The sequence below is a fragment of the Pongo abelii genome, chromosome 2 (assembly GCF_028885655.2).
Source record: "Pongo abelii isolate AG06213 chromosome 2, NHGRI_mPonAbe1-v2.0_pri, whole genome shotgun sequence".
Classification (NCBI taxonomy): Eukaryota; Metazoa; Chordata; class Mammalia; order Primates; family Hominidae; genus Pongo; species Pongo abelii.
The window spans coordinates 93,098,871-93,120,097 of record NC_085928.1 but is presented as its reverse complement, the minus strand read 5'-3'; the positions used below and the strand labels follow the sequence as shown (position 1 = coordinate 93,120,097).

General features: G+C 40.2%; 1 protein-coding gene across 27 annotated transcripts in view; it reads right to left on the bottom strand.

The window, feature by feature from the left end:
- Positions 1-21,227, bottom strand: part of FHIT (fragile histidine triad diadenosine triphosphatase) — a 1,506,756-nt gene that overhangs the window by 1,461,393 nt on the left and 24,136 nt on the right. For 23 of the 27 annotated variants that reach the window (XM_063722037.1, XM_063722040.1, XM_063722039.1 and 20 more), the window contains one exon: positions 2,609-2,657. The gene's annotated coding sequence lies outside the window, so the exon portion shown is untranslated. Of the gene's footprint in view, positions 1-2,608; positions 2,658-18,936; positions 19,056-21,227 lie in introns of all 27 variants that reach the window. The other 4 variants (XM_063722034.1, XM_063722035.1, XM_063722030.1 and 1 more) reach the window with 1 other exon arrangement.

Below are 21,227 nucleotides of genomic sequence, written 5' to 3'. Positions count from 1 at the left end.
ACTCTGTACTTTTTGTAATCTACTACAAAACACTGAGCTACTTACACATGATGAAAGAAAGTAATGAGTGGCATTTTAATTGTAAACCTCCAAACATACCATATTTATTCCAAATCTAGCTCACTAATGAATAGACTATACTATCAGTTAGGGTTCTGTAGTTGCAAGCAGAAGAAACCAATTGGCTAATTTAAGAATTATTGGAAGGATATTGGAGTCTCAGCCAATCCATGGCAGAATGGAAAATAAGGTTTGGAGGCCATGACTAGCCAAGACAGACATGGAGGCAACAGTGGTCTCACAGTACATGTTGGCAGATCAGAATGTCCACCTAGGACAAGGGAGAATCCTTTAGCTAAAGAATCAAATTCCAAAGAAGGAGCATTTACTTAGCCAAGCTTGTGATCATACACCCATCCATAGGCTGGGTGCAGGCCCCTGAGTAGGGCCCCTGGTTACAGTTCCACTAGCCTAATTACCTCAAAAAGAAATAAAGGTGCTGTTAGGAAGGAAAAACATATACACGACAGAAAAAAAAAAGTTGGTGGGGGGTTCCCTCTATACTACCAAGGCTTTCTTTAAAAATTCTTGAAGAAGCTAACTAGCAGTAGATTCCTAATTTCTCAAGACTATTAATTAGTAATTGATGACAACCAAAGAAGGTAGTTTTCCTAATACCTACAAAACTTCAGCCAATAACTTTTCACTTCCAGAGGCCTCACTTCCTGTATTACCTGAAAGTTACCTTTTCATTTGATACCTAAGGACCAAGCAAAATTTTCCCTTCTTTGGTAGCAACATGCTTATTTTAGAAATATTATCCTGAAGCTTCTAAAAAGAATAGACTTATAAAAATGTATAATGAATAAATTCATAAGGATGCTGTTGCTGCTGCTGCTGCCGATGATGATGATGATGATGATGATATTAATAAGAGCAGTGGCAGCTCACATCTACTGAGCACTTATCATGGGCCAGGACTTCTTCTAAGTCCTTGACACAGAATACTTCATTTAATTCTCCACAACTACATGAAGCCAAAAACAGTATTATCCCCACTTCACAGATCAGGAAACTGAGACTCTAAGAGGGTGAATAAGTTGTCCGCAGTCCAATAGCTAGTAAAAGCCAAATCATGACTAAACACATGTCTGATTCCAGAGTACCAATTCAACAAAAGATTTTCATTGAGAATAGAGAAAATGGACTGTGCCTGTGTGGAAACATTCCCCAAGAGGAAAGGAAGCACCATATCTGTGCCAAAAGATTACAAAGTTGTCAAGATGGCTACATCACCACTAAATCCAATTATTTATGAGCATTTATTTCTAAAAGCTATCAAGTATTTCTTTATTCCAAGATGTGGCTCAATGTTCCAGAGATATGTAGTTATATGGCCAAAAATAAGAATTATCTACTGCTTAACATAGTATTTTCTTCACTGATGTTCAACAATTATGGCAAAATTCCAAGCCAACCAGTTTTCACGCACCAGAGTTTAGTTGCCCCAAAGCAAATCCTAAGAAAAGAGGATTTTTTTTATAACTCATATTTTGATTATCTAAAAGGGGTTTTCTCCAATATCCCTGTAAAATTCTTCTTTGCCCTCCAAATAAACATGAAAAATTCAGTCCCAGAAGTAGATTTGTCAAGAAGTTAGGAAGAACTTAAAGTATAAGGTAAATCAAAATGGCTTTTCAACTTTAACTAAAGTGGTCATAGTTATGATTGCTGTAATAAAAATGACAGAAAAAACCCTAAAAGTGTCAAAAATGTAATTTATGATGAAAACAAATGTAAAATTATAGCATATTTCACCCTGGCCACCAAAGACTCTTGATGAAACTGCAGCCCTATAATTGCCCAGAATGAATTCTTTAAATTAAAATACTTCATGCAGAACAGAAATTAAACAATGAATCAAAGAACAATGCTGTACAGAGGTATGCTCATAAATATACCTAGCAAAGAGGAAACAATTACATTTTTCCATGTAAAAACCAACTTGATTGTAATGTTTCACAAGAGGCCGAGTAGGTACTTTTCCCATCGCTTCAAGCTTGGAAGTTCATTTCCTGTAATTCACTTAGGGCTCAGAGTGACTGGGTGGAATGAAATTAGATACACCAAATTCAGTGGCTCTTTTCTTTCTACAAAACTGGCTCTTCCATGCAACTGCACAACTGACTTTCGCAATAAATTTCATCCAACCCAATTGAAATGCCACTCTGCATTTTATTTTAAATGCTTTATTTGGCCAGCTAGTTTTATTTAACTATTTGCCAGAAGTGGTACAAGTGCATTCTTTTTCCATCTAGCATTAATCTTAGTAAACTTAGCTCCATTGGAATGTCTTAACTGCTGAGAAGAAAGCAAAAGTCAGCAAGCATACAATTGCATTTGTCTACTCTCAACACATCATTTTATTTCCTCCTGCTCTCTGCTAACTATTGCTCAGCACTTTTGCCTAAGAGGGAGGACAAGCAGGTGGTTAAGGAAGTTGTCCTGTCAGCTGTATCTTTAGTCCAAGTGTTTAAATCTCTGAATAAAAGAAAAATCAATGTTGTAAAGGCAATGTTTGTCAAGGCCATGTAATAAATACACTTACCTTCACAGACTGTTCTCAATGGATTTCTCTTCTTTCCTGAGCTTGAAAGCTACAAAGAGATAAAAATGAAAGACAGAGTTGTCTGTGAGTAAAACAACAAACATTTTCTCCCCATGTCTCTAAATAGAATTTCCATATGCCATGGTATATGGTGCTAGCCAAATAAACCATTGATAAAACTTGTGTCTCATACCTCCCGCAAAAGAGGCCAAAAAAAGACAGTCAGAAACTGAAAATGGTGCACACATCTACCCAGAATTGAAGCACACAAACCTTGGCCAAATCTACAGTCAAATCTTTTGGAGTGTGTACTCCTCAACAGAATGGGAATGGCTTATAAAGTAGAGAGATGAAAATCAAATTAAACATGAGTGTGACATACTCAATCTGACTAAGCATTTTATTTTCTTATTTCTTTTTGTCATCTTTCTTGCATGCTCTATTTCCATTTCTCTGAAAAAGTTTCACTTAGGGATGCCTATTCCATTTATATGACGTGCATGGTCCTTCTAATATAAACCTCATAACTTGCTCCATAAGTACATGTGTGCATGATTATAGGGACAATCACCCTTCCTGTACGTAGACTGCAGCCTTCTCTCAGAAGAAACTCACAAAACAGAGGAAGCCACAACTTGACATTTCAAATCAAATCTTGTTAACTTCAGCTCTCTGTGATCAAAACATAAATACTAAGCACTGACCACACACAAATCAATGTGACAAAAGATCTGCAAAAGCAACAGTTAATAACTTACAGTTTCATGAAGCTGGTTCTTTAATCATCCAACCTTACTCATAAGGTGCCTCTATAGTCACTAGTAATGGGAATATGACTTTCTCTCATTTTTGGCTAGGTCCTAACATCTCTGAAAGGTGCAGTAGTTGGGGATAGACAACTACACCATAGTTTTTCCACGGTTCTTTTTTTTTTCCTTCAATATCTGAAGGGATTGTTTTAGCTTTTACTGGGCTATTTCCCTCCACATCCCTCTATTCCACCAAAGAATGCATTACCACTGATGCATGACCACCAAAGAACAGGTCAGACTTATGGGCTAAGATGCAAATTTCAGACAATTAATGCAGGAGATAAGTCCCTTCTATGGGACAGCATCAGAAATTTCTCCTTCCCCCTGAGCTACATGGTTTACCAATGAGTTTAGAACAAACATAGTTTGGAGAATACTAGATAAAATAGTATAATATTGCATTTGTGAAATCTAAGAGATGAATAATCTGATATCATGGAGATTGAGCTGAATCCCTTTCCACGTCAAACATAGAAATGCTAAACAAAATACAATGATGACTTAAAATACATATATGTGTGTGTATTTGTGTATATATATGTGTGTATATATATACACATACGTGCATATATACACACACGTGTATATATATACCTACATATATACACGCACATAGATACATACACACACACACACACACACATATAGCCAAGCCCAAAAGAAAGAGAAAAAGCCGTCTGGGAAGTGAGAAGCGCCTCTGCTCAGCTGCCAACCATCTGGGAAGTGAGGAGCCCCTCTGCCCAGCCGCCAACCATCTGGGAAGTGAGGAGCCCCTCTGCCCGGACACCCAACTATCTGGGAAGTGAGGGGCCCCTCTGCCCGGCCGCTGCCCTGTCCGGGAAGTGAGGAGCGCCTCTGCCCGGCAGCCGCCCTGTCTGGGAAGTGAGGAGCGCCTCTGCCCAGCAGCCGCCCTGTCTGGGAAGTGAGGAGCACCTCTGCCCAGCCGCCCAACCATCTGGGAATTGAGGAGTGCCTCTGCCCAGCTGCCAACCGACTGGGAAGTGAGGAGCGCCTCTGCCCGGCCACTGTGCAACCTTCCAAGTGTCAAGTGACAGCCTTGTGTGTGATCTTTTCTGTCTTCCCCAAGTTTGCATTTTCAACGTTAAAGTTTACTTTTTCATTAAAAAAAAAAAGAGAGATAAAAAGCCAATATAAAAATATATGGATGTAGAGTTTCTAGAATGAAAGACGAGTCCTCTTGAAAAAGTATACCAATATCTCAAAAAGATAAATAAAAGCAAATGCATACTTTGATACATCAGAATGAAACCACAGAAGGCAGAGATAAAAATAAAGTCTTAAAGTCAACCAGAGAGGGAAAAAAGAGACTTCTGGCAAAGGAACATGTCATCAGCAAAAATAAAAGTAAAGCAACAGTCCGGACACTGTGTCTCATGCCTGTAATCCCAGCACTTTGGGACACCAAGGCAGGCAGATCACCTGAAGTCAGGAGTTTGTTTATAAGAAAAAAATTTAAACATAAGTTTTGAAAAGTGTGGATAAGTACACACCAAGGAAATAGGAACCAAAAAAAAGATGATGGAATAAGTTATTGTTAGGCATGACTGAAGTTAGCAATAATAGAAGAGAAAGTATTTACATTCCTTTTTTAATTTTATGATTATTATACTTTAAGTTTTAGGGTACATGTGCACAACGTGCAGGTTTGTTACATATGTATACATGTGCCATGTTGGTGTGCTGCACCCATTAAGTCGTCATTTAGCATTAGGTATATCTCCTAATGCTATCCCACCCCTCTCCCCCCACCCCACAACAGTCCCAGGTGTGTGATGTTCCCCTTCCTGTGACCATGTGTTCTCATTGTTCAATTCCCACCTATGAGTGAGAGCATGTGGTGTTTGGTTTTTTGTCCTTGTGATAGTTTGCAGAGAATGATGGTTTCCAGCTTCATCCACGTCCCTACAAAGGACATGAACTCATCATTTTTTATGGCTGCATAGTATTCCATGGTGCATATGTGCCACATTTTCTTAATCCAGTCTATCATTGTTGGACATTTGGGTCGGTTCCAAGTCTTTGCTATTGTGAATAGTGCCGCAATAAACATACACATGCATGTGTCTTTATAGCAGCATGATTTATAATCCTTTGGGTATACACCCACTAATGGGATGGCTGGGTCAAATGGTATTTCTAGTTCTAGATCCCTGAGGAATCGCCACACTGACTTCCACAATGGTTCAACTAGTTTACAGTCCCACCAACAGGGAAAAAGTGTTCCTATTTCTCCACATCCTCTCCAGCACCTGTTGTTTCCTGACTTTTTAATGATTGCCATTCTAACTGGTGTGAGATGGTATCTCATTGTGGTTTTGATTTGCATGTCTCTGATGGCCAGTGATGATGAACATTTTTTCATGTGTTTTTTGGCTGCATAAATGTCTTCTTTTGAAAAGTGTTTGTTCATATCCTTTGCCCACTATTTGATGGGGTGGTTTTTTTCTTGTAAATTTGTTTGAGTTCTTTGTAGATTCTGGATATTAGCCCTTTGTCAGATGAGTAGGTTGCAAAAATTTTCTCCCATTCTGTAGGTTGCCTGCTCACTCTGATGGTAGTTTCTTTTGCTGTGCAGAAGCTCTTTAGTTTAATTAGATCCCATTTGTCAATTTTGGCTTTTGTTGCCATTGCTTTTGGTGTTTTAGACATGAAGTCCTTGCCCATGCCTATGTCCTGAATGGTATTGCCCAGGTTTTCTTCTAGGGTTTTTATGGTTTTAGGTCTAACATTTAAGTCTTTAATCCATCTTGAATTAACTTTTGTATAAGGTGTAAGGAAGGGATCCAGTTTCAGCTTTCTATATATGGCTAGCCAGTTTTCCCAGCACCACTTATTAAATAGAGAATCCTTTCCCCTTTTCTTGTTTTTGTCAGGTTTGTCAAAGTTCAGATAGTTGTAGATATGTGGCATTATTTCTGAGGGCTCTGTTCTGTTCCATTGGTCTATATCTCTGTTTTGGTACCAGTACCATGCTGTTTTGGTTACTGTAGCCTTGTAGTATAGTTTGAAGTCAGGTAGCGTGATGCCTCCAGCTTTGTTCTTTTGGCTTAGGATTTGACTTGGCAATGCGGGCTCTTTTTTGGTTCCATACGAACTTTAAAGTAGTTTTTTCCAAATCTGTGAAGGAAGTCATTGATAGCTTGATGGGGATGGCATTGAATCTATAAATTACCTTGGGCAGTATGGCCATTTTCACGATATTGATTCTTCCTACCCATGAGCATGGAATGTTCTTCCATTTGTTTGTATCCTCTTTTATTTCATTGAGCAGTGGTTTGTAGTTCTCCTTGAAGAGGTCCTTCACACCCCTTGTAAGTTGGATTCCTAGGTATTTTATTCTCTTTGAAGCAATTGTGAATGGGAGTTCACTCATGATTTGGCTCTCTGTTTGTCTGTTATTGGTGTATAAGAATGCTTGTGATTTTTGCACATTGATTTTGTATCCTGAGACTTTGCTGAAGTTGCCTATCAGCTTAAGGAGATTTTGGGCTGAGATGATGGGGTTTTCTAGATATACAATCATGTCATCTGCAAACAGGGACAATTTGACTTCCTCTTTTCCTAATTGAATGCCTTTTATTTCCTTCTCCTGCCTGATTGCCCTGGCCAGACCTTCCAACGCTATGTTGAACAGGAGTGGTGAGAGAGGGCATCCCTGTCTTCTGCCAGTTTTCAAAGAGAGTGCTTCCAGTTTTTGTCCATTCAGTATGATATTGGCTGTGGGTTTGTCACAGATAGCTCTTATTATTTTGAGATACATCCCATCAATACCTCATTTTTTGAGAGTTTTTAGCATGAAGGGTTGTTCAATTTTGTCAAAGGCCTTTTCTGCATCTACTGAGATAATCATGTGGTTTTTGTCTTTGGTTCTGTTTATATGCTGGATTATGTTTATTGATTTGCATATGTTGAACCAGCCTTGCATCCCAGGGGTGAAATCCACTTCATCATGGTGGATAAGCTTTTTGATGTGCTGCTGGATTGGGTTTGCCAGTATTTTATTGAGGATTTCTGCATTGATGTTCATCAGGGATATTGGTCTAAAATTCTCTTTTTTTGTTGTGTCTCTGCCAGGCTTTGGTATTAGGATGATGCTGGCCTCATAAAACGAGTTAGGGAGGATTCCCTCTTTTTCTATTGATTGGAATAGTTTCAGAAGGAATGGTACCAGCTCCTCCTTGTACCTCTGGTAGAATTCAGCTGTGAATCCATCTGGTCCTGGACTTTTTTTGGTTGGTAAGCTATTAATTATTGCCTCAATTTCAGAGCCTGTTATTGGTCTATTCAGAGATTCAACTTCTTCCTGGTTTAGTCTTGGGAGGGTGTATGTGTCCAGGAATTTATCAAATTCTTCTAGATTTTCTAGTTTATTTGCGTAGAGGTGTTCATAGTATTATCTGATGGTAGTTCATATTTCTGTGGGATCAGTGGTGATATCCCCTTTATCATTTTTTATTGTGTCTATTTGATTCTTCTCTCTTTTCTTCTTTATTAGTCTTGCTAGCGGTCTATCAACTCTGTTGATATTTTCGGATTCATTGATTTTTTTGAAGGGTTTTTTGTGTTTCTATTTCCTTCAGTTCTGCTCTGATTTTCGTTATTTCTTGCCTTCTGCTAGTTTTGAATGTGTTTGCTCTTGCTTCTCTAGTTCTTTTAACTGTGATGTTAGGGTGTCAATTTTAGATCTTTCCTGGTTTCTCTTGTGGGCATTTAGTGCTGTAAATTTCCCTCTACACACTGCTTTGATTGTGTCAGAGATCCTGGTATGCTGTATCTTTGTTCTCATTGGTTTCAAAGAACATCTTTATTTCTGCCTTCATTTTGTGATGTACCCAGTAGTCATTCAGGAGCAGGTTGTTCATTTTCCATGTAGTTGAGCAGTTTTGAGTGAGTTTCTTAATCCTGAGTTCTAGTTTGATTGCACTGTGGTCTGAGACACAGTTTATTATAATTTCTGTTCTTTTACATTTGCTGAGGAGTGCTTTACTTCCAACTATGTGGTCAATTTTGGAATAGGTGTGGTGTGGTTCTGAAAAAAATGTATATTCTGTTGATTTGGGGTGGAGAGCTCTGTAGATGTCGATTAGGTCCCTTGGTGCAGAGGCGAGTTCAATTCCTGGATATCCTTGTTAACTTTCTGTCTCGTTGATCTGTCTAATGTTGACAGTGGGGTATTAAAGTCTTACATTATTATTGTGTGGGAGCATAAGTCTCTTTGTAGGTCGCTAAGGACTTGCTTTATGAATCTAGGTGCTCCTGTATTGGGTGCATATATATTTAGGATAGTTAGCTCTTCTTGTTGAATTGATCCCTTTACCATTATGCAATGGCCTTCTTTGTATCTTTTGATCTTTGTTCGTTTAAAGACTGTTTTATCAGAGACTAGGATTGCAAACCCTGCCTTTTTTTGTTTTCCATTTGCTTGGTAGATCTTCCTCCATCCCTTTATTTTGAGCCTATGTGTGTCTCTGTACGTGAGATGGGTTTCCTGAATACAGCACACTGATGGTCTTGACTCTTTATCCAATTTGCCAATCTGTGTCTGTTAATTGGAGCATTTAGCCCATTTACATTTAAGGTTAATATTGTTATGTGCGTATTTGATCCTGTCATTATGATGTTAGCTGGTTATTTTGCTCGTTAGTTGATGCAGTTTCTTCCTAGCCTTGATGGTCTTTACAATTTGGCATGTTTTTGCAGTGGCTGGTACCGGTTGTTCCTTTCCACGTTTAGTGCTTCCTTCAGGAGCTCTTTTAGGGCTGGCCTGGTGGTGACAAAATCTCTCAGCATTTGCTTGTCTGTAAAGGACTTTATTTTTCCTTCACTTATGAAGCTTAGTTTGGCTGGATATGAAATTCTGGGCTGAAAATTCTTTTCTTTAAGAATGTTGAATATTGGCCCCCACTCTCTTCTGGCTTGTAGAGTTTCTGCTGAGAGATCAGCTGTTAGTCTGATGGGCTTCCCTTTGTGGGTAACCCGACCTTTCTCTCTGGCTGCCCTTAACATTTTTTCCTTCATTTCAACTTTGGTGACTCTGACAATTATGTGTCTTGGAGTTGCTCTACTCAAGGAGTATCTTTGTGGCATTCTCTGTATTTCCTGAATTTGAATGTTGGCCTGCCTTGCTAGATTGGGGAAGTTCTCCTGGATGATATCCTGTAGAGTGTTTTCCAACTTGGTTCCATTCTCCCTGTCACTTTCAGGTACACCAATCAGACGTAGATTTGGTCTTTTCACATAGTCCCATATTTCTTGGAGGCTTTGTTCGTTTCTTTTTATTCTTTTTTTTCTAAACTTCTCTCATCGCTTCATTTCATTCATTTCGTCTTCCAACGGTGATACCCTTTCTTCCAGTTGATCGCATCGGCTACTGACGCTTGTGCATTCGTCACGTAGTTCTCGTGCCATGGTTTTCAGCTCCATCAGGTCCTTTAAGGACTTCTCTGCATTGGTTATTCTAGTTAGCCATTCATCTAATTTTTTTTCAAGGTTTTTAACTTCTTTGCCATGGGTTTGAACTTCCTCCTTTAGCTCGGAGTAGTTTGATCTTCTGAAGCCTTCTTCTCCTGACTCATCAAAGTCACTCTCCGTCCAGCTTTATTCCATTGCTGGTGAGGAGCTGCGTTCCTTTGGAGGAGGAGAGGCACTCTGATTTTTAGAGTTTCCAGTTTTTCTGCTCTGTTTTTTCCCCATCTTTGTGGTTTTATCTACCTTTGGTCTTTGATGATGGTGATGTACAGATGGGTTTTTGGTGTGGATGTCCTTCCTCTTTGTTAGTTTTCCTTCTAACAGTTAGGACGCTCAGCTGCAGGTCTGTTGGAGTTTGCTGGAGGTCCACTCCAGACCCTGTTTGCCTGGGTATCAGCAGCCGTGGCTGCAGAACAGCAGATGTTGGTGAACCGCAAATGCTGCTGCTTGATCGTTCCTCTGGAAGTTTTGTCTCAGAGGAGTACCTGGCCATGTAAGGTGTTAGACCGCCCCTACTGGGGGGTGCCTCCCAGTTAGGCTAATCGGGGGTCAGGGACCCACTTCAGGAGGCAGTCTGCTCTTTCTCAGATCTCAAGCTGCATGCTGGGAGAACCACTACTCTCTTCAAAGCTGTCAGACAGGGACATTTAAGTCTGCAGAGGTTACTGCTGCCTTTTGTTTGTCTGTGCCCTGCCCCCAGAGGTGGAGCCAACAGAGGCAGGCAGGCCTTCTTGAGCTATGGTGGGCTCCACCCAAATCGAGCTTCCTGGCCGCTTTGTTTACCTACTCAAGCCTCTGCAATGGCGGGTGCCCCTCCCCCAGCCTCGCTGCCACCTTGCAGTTCGATCTCAGACTGCTGTGCTAGCAACGAGTGAGGATCCGTGGGCGTAGGACCCTCCGAGCCAGGTGCGGGATATAATCTCCTGGTGTGCCGTTTGTTAAGGCTGTTGGAAAAGGGCAGTATTAGGGTGGGAGTGACCTGATTTTCCAGGAGCCGTCTGTCACCCCTCTCTTTGTCTAGGATATGGAATTCCCTGACCCCTTGCACTTCCCAGGTGAGGCAATGCCTCGCCCTGCTTCGGCTCATGCACAGCACGCTGCGCCCACTGTCCTGCACCCACTGTCCGGCACTCCCCAGTGAGATGAACCCGGTACCTCAGTTGGAAATGCAGAAATCACCCGTCTTCTGCACTGCTCATGCTGGGAGCTGTAGACAGGAGCTGTTCCTATTCAGCCATCTTGGCTCCACCCCCCATTTTTTATTGACATATAACAAATTATCCAAAAACTAGATATTTAAAAATAAATGTAAGAATTTATTATCTCTCACGGTTTCTACGGATCAAGAATCCTGGCAGGGTTCAGCAGGATGGCTTTTCTGTATGCTACAAAGCCTGAGGCTTCAGCTAGGAGACTTGAAAGTTAGGGGCTGCAATCATCTGAAATCTCATGCCCTCAAATATCTAAGTTAGGGGCTGGGATCATCTGAAGACTCATGCCCTCACATATCTGCCAGTTGTTGCTCAGGGTTAGCTGAGACCACAGCTAGGGCTAGCAGCTGGAATACGTCCATGTGGCCTCTCCATGTGGCTTGAGTCTCCTCACAACATGGTGGCTGAGTTCCAAAGACGAGTTCTGAGAGAAGCTGTATTTTTTATGACCTAGGCTCAGAAATCACGTAACACCATTTACACTCCACTCCACTGGTCAGGTCAGTCACAAACCCCCACCCAGACTAAAGGAAAGAGAACAACAGCCTTGCTGCCCTCAATGAGGGAGTGTCTGTTACACTGTAAGATGAGCACAGGATTGGATAAATGTGCTGATGTGATCACCTTTGGAAAATGCAATCTGCCACAACATTCTTTACAAGCACATATGAAACATAAGAAAAAATTAAGCATATAGTAGGCCTGAAAGTAGTTTCAATGAATATCGAACAATAGATATCAAAGGTTTCTTATCATAATGCATTAAAGTTGGAAAAGAATTATTAAATATGATTTTTAAAATGTTTGAAAATTACAATTTTATGACAGTTTCCTTTTGTGAATTGGGATTAGACAAGGACCTTAACTAAATCCCACTGGATGAAGGTCCACGTCTGGAGTCAAAAGAGATCACTCGTTTGGTTGTGGATACATTGAATTTGAAGTGCCTTAGGCACATCTAAAGGAAAATATCCAGGTAAACATTTGGATAGATGGGACTGTAGCTAAGAGGGGAGGCCTGAGAGTGGTAAGTTATCTGTAAGTAGGAAGTAACTGCAGTTGTGAATATGGATGCGACTGTCCAGGGAGTCAGTATAAGTAGAAAGACAAAAGGGCCTAGGACTGATCCGTGAGCAAGTTCAACACCTAACAGTTGTGTTGAGGAGGATGAACCCTACATAAGAGGGAGAACAGTTGCCAGAGAAGTAAAACTAAATCCTCAAGATTCACAGAAAGGTCAAGCGATATAAATACTAAAAAAAGCTCAATAGGAAGGTCTTCGAGGAACTCAGCAGGAACTGTTTTGTGGACTGATGGAGGCAGAATTCAGTTTAGAGTTAGTTAAGACAGAAGTGGAAGTCATTAAACAAAGACAATGAGTAAAGACAATCCTAGATAAGTTTGGCTGTGATTGGGGAGGAAAGAGTGGCAACTAAAGGACAAAGGGCTGGAAGAGGGGTTGTTTGTATAGTTTTTAAACAGAAAAAATTCTGAGTATGTATCAAGGTAATGGAGAAGATCTATTTAAGATGCAGAGTGAGTGTAGAAGAGAAAGGGTAACCAGTACTGAAGGTTCCTGAGAAGGTTGAAAGGGACAGGAGGTAGGACTGGTTTTAAACTGAGCTTTGGCCTCACCATAATCATATAGTGTCTTATGATAGGAACCCATGCTATTGTCAACGCACTACTTTCTCGTGTGTTTATGTTTTCTCACCCTAATTAGAATCTAAGCTCTCTAAAATTTATGGCCTTTATTGTTCAAACCAACCCCACCCTACTCACACATTGAAAGCCCCAGATTCTATCCCAGCACCCAACAGTCATTCAATAAACAGTCATGTGTCATGGGAGTATATTCTGAGAAATGCACCCATAGGTGATTTTGTCATTGCGCAAACATCACTGCATGTACTTACACAAACCTAGAAAGTGTAGCCCACTATACACTTATCCTGTATGGTATAGCCTATTGTTCCTAGGTTACAGACCTGTAAAGCATGTTACTGTCCTAAATGCTGTAAGTAATTATAACACAATGGTAAGTATTTGTGTATCTAAACATCTAAACATATAAAAGGTATAGTAAAATACAGTATTATTATATTATGGAACCAGGGTCCTATATGCAGTCCATCACTGACTGAAATGTCATTATGTGGCACACAACCGTACTTGTTGAACAAACTAATACAAACAGATTCTGTTGTCTTTGTGTACATCTTTGTGTAAATCTAAAAATGCGTGTGTGTGTGTGTGTGTGTGTATGTGTTTGTGTGTGTCCTGGCTATCCAAAATGGGAGCAAGTCAGAACCCAAAAGTTCTTGTTCCAGAGTATAGATATCCAGACAATAATCAGGAATAGCCACTCAAATTAGCCCTCTCTTTCCCATGTTTTCCTCGACCTAAAAATCCAAGGATCTAAACTACAGGCCATGAAAACATTTTCACCTACAGTTACAATGTTATACCACTTCCCACTTTCCTCATGCCTAATTCGTCCATATTTTGTTCTAGAGCAGACAATCTCTGTATCCTTCATTTGACCTCCTGCAAGTCATAAATTAAATTTAAATGAATCCAAATAGTTTGGGCTTCAGTTCTCCTAAAAGAAATAAACATGGAAGTAGAGCAGTACAGGCCAATAACACACTGATTTATCTTGCTGGTTTTTCAGAGGACAGCCCTCCAAAAAATCTTTACAAACCTCAAGCCTCTCAATCCATGGATCCAAACCCCAGCTCCCTTAAAAATAGGTCTGAATTTAAACAAATATCTTTCCCACATATAGAAACCTGCTTTGATGGTGATTCATCTTATCCCAGTAGAAACCTTTCTCTGGGTACCATCCAACTGCTCCATTCTTAAGGCAACATTACCTGAAACTGAGGGATTTGCCTCTATTGTTGCATTCTGCAGCCCTCACCTGACTTAACTGCCATGTTAAGGAATTGCTTATTGACCTTTAAGTCTTTAACAATTATTTACATACCTAGGAAAGAGTCTGTGCATTCAGGTACAAGAACAAAGACACCGAATAAATTCAGCCCTCGTTTTCATTTTTATGCTACGTTCAGTGAGCTGTTACTGCAGACAAATTATTGCAGCATTCTTTCAAATCATAGCCAATTTTCAACTAAGAGAAGATTCTTAAACCCCTTTCTAAAACCTTTTCCTGCATATCGGTGAAAACCAGGCAGTTGGAAAACACAGCCCTGGTTAAACCACCTAATGATAAATTAATATTTTAAACACATGGAATTATTTAAGAATCTGCATAATAATTTAAACCGTCATAAAGACATAGCAGCAAAGGCCCCAAAAACCTAACACTTCTCAGATATATTCCTAGAAGTTTTATTTCAATTTATATGTATGCATTTCTTATAGAATATTTTCAGAATTTCTGAAACTCAGATACATTTAGAGTCCAGGGAGGTGACCAGAATAATTCTTACTTTTGTTATTTACCTGGGGAGCTAATCAATATTGTCAAAATGTATGTGAAAGTCTTTCTATTTGACCATAAGTTCAGCAATAATACGGACCACATCTGTCTTGTTCTATATTAAATCTACATCTTCTAGAACACTGTCTGGCACATATACTCAGTAAAATTTCTTTAATAAAGGAATATTATAAGTTTTCATTATTACTAGAAATGAAAATTGATTGCCAATTATTAAGGAAAGTTTAGTTTTGAGTTTTGTTCTTGGTTTTCATTCATCCTCTTAATTTGTACTCCATGCTTTCACAAAACAATAAGTTATCTCTCTACTGAAGCCTACCCTTCTATGGCCTGAGACACATACACACAACACGACATGCCCTTGCCACATCTATTCAATGCTGTCATATTTGCCATGCATCAGAAAAATAAATTTACCAAGAAACAGAAGCTCTGGAAAATCATTAGGTGACATCTGAGGAGCAGAATACTAATCAGCCAATAATTAGCATCTGAAAATTCATAGAGTCACAGACAAATCAAATTCCATGAAATCTCAGGGAGCATGACCCTGGCTGGGTTGGTGCCCAGGCAATGGGTAAGCAGTAAATTGTGCCACCCCAACAGGACTGGAAGGTGCCATGGCTAGTCTAACCCCAGGGGGAGACATTCTGACAATGTGGCATTTGCACAGGGATGCCCTAACATGGCCCCAGTATGTTTTCTCAGAATGTGATGACATTTTAAGTCAAATAGCTCTGTTCCCAATAGCACAGGTCCTCCCCCAAACTCTAATAGCCTGAATTTGAGAAAAAGAGGTTCATCTTGGGGAGAAACTGAGGTTTTGCAGATGCAATATTAAAACAATCCATTTATAAGGAAGGCAAAACCAGATATTCAGTGTTTAACCTCATTTGTTACCTTTCCATCATCACATAGACCTCAGATAGCCTTAGACTTTAAAAATCATTCCCATTTAAGCAAAACTCTGTTCCTGGAGCATCTACACTGGATACTTTTCAATGAATGCTGAAACCGGTTATAAAGTTGTGCTACCAAGAGGCATGAAGAGTGACTGTCAGTACCTCACCAAACCCCTGCTGACTGGAACATGCAAGTCAGTCCAAGGATGCAGGGCCACCACTGTTACTGCTGCCTCCAGCCTAACTAAGGTCACCTTTCCTGCATGCCTGCCTCATTCTAAAGGAAGAAAACAGAGAGGCTAGAGAATACCAACTCCCCATTTGGTTTCTGCAGTTGCCAACTCTACCCACATGTGACTTGGGGAAAGCACCCTTAAGAAGAGTGGGGTCCAACGTCCAACCAGACTGACCCAGCCTTGGGGGTAAATGCTCCACCTCCACCACGTGGCCTGTGTGCACCTGATTTGAATCTGCTCTTACCCTGAGCCAAGGGTGACCATTCTGCCAGGTCCCCACTCCACTGCAGGGTCAGGCAGGAGCCTCTGCTCCTGGCTCCTGGCCCAGTGCTCGGATGGCCCAGCAACGTCACTGCAGAGAGGGAGTCTGGTTGTGCCCTCCTCTGAACTCTCCATCTGGAAGACTCTCTGGCCTCCTTCCCTCTCATTTTTAACCTGACAGACACTGCGGACAGGGAAACTCAGAGCAGACCAAAGTTCATCTTCCCCTTCCTGCTTCTTGGCTGGCATAATCGCAGGGGCAGAATGAGGTTGGCACGGACCAGGATGCCAGGAATTAAATGAGGGTCCCTGACCACTGGAACACATTAGTCCTGCCTTCCAAAGTCTTAATTAGTCTTCCTGTGCCTGGCACACCTACCACCAGGGAGGTGGCCGGGTAAGGTGCCATGCTCACAGCTAGTATTCAACAAAATATTGGTAGAGAATGGTGGTCACAAATGCCTGCTGGCTCATGGCTTTGCAACAACAGTCAGCTCTGAGGTCTGGGCACCAGCGGAAAGATTTCTGCTCCCTTTACTAATGCAGACAGTTCTAGCAGCGTTATTCTGAGTGATAATCAGCCACCAGCTCAATTTGGAAGCAAAATGATCTTAACAAACAGTGGCAGACTTGATAGACATGCTGCTGAGCCTGGGGACCAAAACAAAGGACGAAAAGAAAAAGAAAGGAAGGGTTGATGGCAAGAGAAGGAGAGGGAAATGAATACTGCAAAAAAAAAAAAATGAGGAGGATTACAGGACTAGATATTTCAGTCCGGCAACTCTGAAATGAGCTGTGAACATAACAACAGACTCAAGGGTGGAAACAATGTGGGGGAATCAAGGCAAGGGAACAGGGCAGCATCTGTCACAAATTTTGATGCTGGGACAGACTTAGCGCTAGCAGTGGAATAGATTTGATAGTAAGTAATATTTGAGAGGTTTCAAAAGACAATGGGTCTTAATTCTGTCCTGTTTTGCACCTCTTGAACTACAGCGACATACCAAAATTTGCTATTTTTCTAAAAGGACATTGACAGATACAATGAAAATTCTGAATACATTTTTTCCTTCTGCATTCATTATCTCTGGCCTTTATCCACAGGCCTATTGCAGACTAAATTGGATTTTGGATCACTGGTACTGAGGCGCTGCAATTAATTAACAATAGAAACATAATATTTATATCCAGGCCTAACAACATCTGACATTTAAACTATTCTGCCAGTCGGACAAATTCCATTCGACAAATTTTCATTTTAATGAACATGACAGACCACAGTTTACATGATAGGCCAAGCAGCAGAACAGAGTTGATCTCTTGGCATGTGTTTTCAAGGACTGACCATGCTCCAGAAGAAACAATCTGAGAAACTGTCAGAATAACAGAAAGACCAGATCCCCAGTTCCACCCAGACAGACCAAATACATACCACCCTCATGTCCCCCAGCACAGATCCTAGTATGAAACTGTCCTCATTTCATGTGCGAGCTCAAAGTTAAATACTTACTGCCCCTTGTAATCCACTGGATAATTTTTCTATCTTTGGGTTGCTGACATTTTCTTTGGGGTACTGAAGTCCCTTAGCCCTTCCTAATTAAAAAGTGATAAACGTTTTTGCAAGGCATCCAATAATGTGCAAAGTACACAAGAGTTGGAACTGATGCAGCTTTTTCAGTTGGCACAAAACTGGCCTTCCACATTTTGCCAGATGGTGTATCTCAGTAAGTCCCCAATCCCTGACTCGAGTGAGGGGCATTGTCAATATGATGCTGAAGCAGAGACTATCTTTAAATGCTATCTTATTTTGCATTATACTAACACGATGGGTCTAACATTTATTCTTGCTGAAACTTTCACAGCTAAAGAAGTTTTCATTCTTCTGTGACTCATTATTCAAGCCAACAGAATATGATACAGATAAGGGGAAAAATTCTACCCCTCTTAAGAACCATAGAAATTTGCTGGAAACCAGTGTCAGAGAGCAGATCTCCCAGCATGACTTCCCATTGCTCCTCTATGGGTTACTGGTCCAAAGGACGCTGGGTGAAATAGTATGTATTTACCCAAGCCCATCTCTACTACCCCAAAAACGTGGATGTCAAGGATAGAGATAAAGATGAAAAATGCAAAGACAGCAAGGCAGATAGAAGCTTAATAGATCTGGGAAATAAGTAAGGTCAGTGAAAAACAATATATTGTAGCTGGGATCCCTAAGGGCCGTATAGTTCTAGTACACATATCTACAACATTCCTTATTCTAGTTTTTATGTCAATTCAAAAGAACTGAAATAAAATTCCACTTTAAAAGTAACACTTCTTTGGAGTAGGGAGTTGGTTCATGGTTCAGGGAGTTGGTTTATTTTATTTTATTTTATTGACATGGAATCTCGTTCTTGTCACCCAGGCTGGAATGCAATGACATGATCTCGGCTCACTCTGCCTCCCGGGTTCAAGCGATTCTCCTGCCTCAGCCTCCCAAGTAGCTGGGACTACGGGCACATGCCACCACGCCCAGCTAATTTTTGTATTTTTAATAGAGACGGGGTTTCACCATGTTGGCCAGGCTAGTCTTGTACTCCTGACCTCAGCTGATCCGCCCACCTTGGCCTCCCATAGTGCTGGGATTACAGGCATGAGCCACCACATCTAGCCCATGTTACTTTTAGATATGGCCATGATACCAGAACATTAAGCACTGAAAGGATGACAGCATTTCCACCAGTGTAACCTAATTTAGAATCAATAAGGTGTCACTCAAATCGGCAGCATGTACATATATATACAGTGTGGATGGACACACACACACATATATATACACATACATTAATTATAATAATAGCCACATGTTTGAGGTATTTACATGCATCTTCTCTTATATAACACTATGAAATAAGTACTATTATGAACTCTGTAACACACTGAGGAAAGAGCAGTTACAGTTCACTGACCTCCTTAAGAGGTAAAGTCAAGGTCACAGGCATGTAAGCGGCAGAGTTGAAGTACAAATCCAAGTCTGCCCTTCCTCCAGAGCCTGTGCTCTACACAACACAGTGGCATATGACAGCATCTGCAAGGGAAACAGCACGAAGGAATTGATTCCTTTTGGCAACAGTCAAAATATCTTTTAAATATCAGGTATAAAACATTTTCAGACCACCAGATGCTTATTCAATTTTGAAAAATCAATTTTTATGGAGTTGCTATGAGTAGTTTCATGTTTGTTAATGCCTGGTTATATTCTTGAAAAAGTAGCGGCCTCATAGAGAAAAATATATATATTTTTTTGAAAGTTGGGAAGAAAAATGAGACCTTAACTGGATTAAATTGAAAATGTTTGACAGAACACAAATGAATAGAATCTGTAACTTTAACATGCCTTTGCAGGAGGCATGTTATAAAATGGTCATACCAAATTCAGAACACAATAGACTTAACATGCTTATTGTTGTAAACAAAGGCATTTGGTTAAATGAAAGTTCCATCAAAGCTTAATAACAAAATTCAAGTGAACACAAAGTAAAGCATTATATACTTTCTGCGGTTTCAGTAATAGCTAATCTAATAATGGTAAATGGAGGGTTATTGTTGATTCCTTTGCCTCTGTTTCATAAATTAGATAAAGCAATGTGGCAGTTAGAGTACTTTAGAGTTTTATTGGACTAAGTGATTTTAAAGCTATCTCAAAATATAACAAAGTCATGACTTGAATGACTGCTGAGTTGTAGCTTGTTTTCCATCACCATGTTAGTACTTTCCACCAGTGTTAAATAAAAAGCTTCCTGTTAACTAAAACAATTCTATAAATACAATTTCTATCTACAGAACCAAACCATTTAAGGTAAAGTGTCATTGATACAGTATTATCTGATATTCTATTTCACCAGGGCCAAGCTTGTAAAATATTAACTATAAGAGCAGTCAAGTGTTATTTATTTCTTCTGATACAAAACTCAGGAACAGTAGAATTTCTCTGCTTAATGATTTTTCATAGCACATTTCCAATTTTCTACTACAGTTTATTGATCTGGAATACTAAAACAGTTTTCTTCCCTGTCTAAAGAACACAAAAAGCCCTGTGCCCCAGTCCCATGGGATGTGCCTCCAAAGACAACAGTCGTGGCATCTCATCAGGCGCTGAGGGGTGGTAATGAGAAGCAAGGCATTTTTCTTACTGAAAGAAGGTGCTAGTCAAATCTCAGGCCTTTTGATAACGGAAAACACTTCCCAAGCCTTTGCATTTGGAGATGAGGCTCCACACCTGCAGTTCTGAGAGCAGATGAGTTGCCCTTCACAAAGGCAGTCTATTTTCCTGCATTTCCCCTTCATGCCCTGATATGGTTACTTTCAATTACCCTGATAGTCCAGGAAGAAAAATATCCCTCTCTCCATATTTCATTCACATAATAAGAATCTGCAAGCTGTTCTGTATGACAGATGAGGACTGTGTGCTGAAGCAACTTGTTCCGCCTGTCAGCCTCCGAGAACCCACAGCAATGAGATACAATCGTGATGACATTACTCGAGAAGAAGTGGGTCAAATACATGGTCACTTTAAAACAGAATGTCAACCATTCTTTCTACTTCAGTAATTTGATGCAGTGGTACTCAAAACACAGACAGAGAGAGAGAAAAGGAAAGAGAGAGAGAAAGAGAAAAGAAGAGAAAAAAGTTCACCACTACTAGTTTAGTGTCCATACATACACAAATGCAAATGCAAATAATTGTTAAAATTACTGTTCCCATATACCCTTACACGACTTTTTTCATCCTCCAGCCAATTAGTCAAGAAATGTTTAGTAAGCATGTGGTATGAGCCAGACACTGAAATAGGTAGAATGCTGAAAACAGGTAGAATGCTGAAAACAGATACAGCCCCTGCCCTCTTAGAGTTTACAGTCTAGGATAAAGGACAAAGATTAACAAGCAATTGAGATTAATGTAATGAAGCCTGAAAAAAAACGAAGTAGAAGGTACTAAGAGAGCTTACAATATAAGAACTAACCAAGTCTTTCAGGTCAGTAAAGGTTTCTCTGAGGAAGAGACATTTAAGTTAAGGTCAGAAGTATTAGAGCAGCCAGATAAGAGGTGAGAGAGAAGAGTGACAAGCAGAGGACTTTTCTCCTCAAAATGTTTCCTTTCAAAGAAACCATTAAGACAAAGGCCTCAGGACGCAATAGAAGGTATAATGGAGTAAATGACACCATCGAGTCTACCATTGGGAGTTATTATCTTTTCCTTA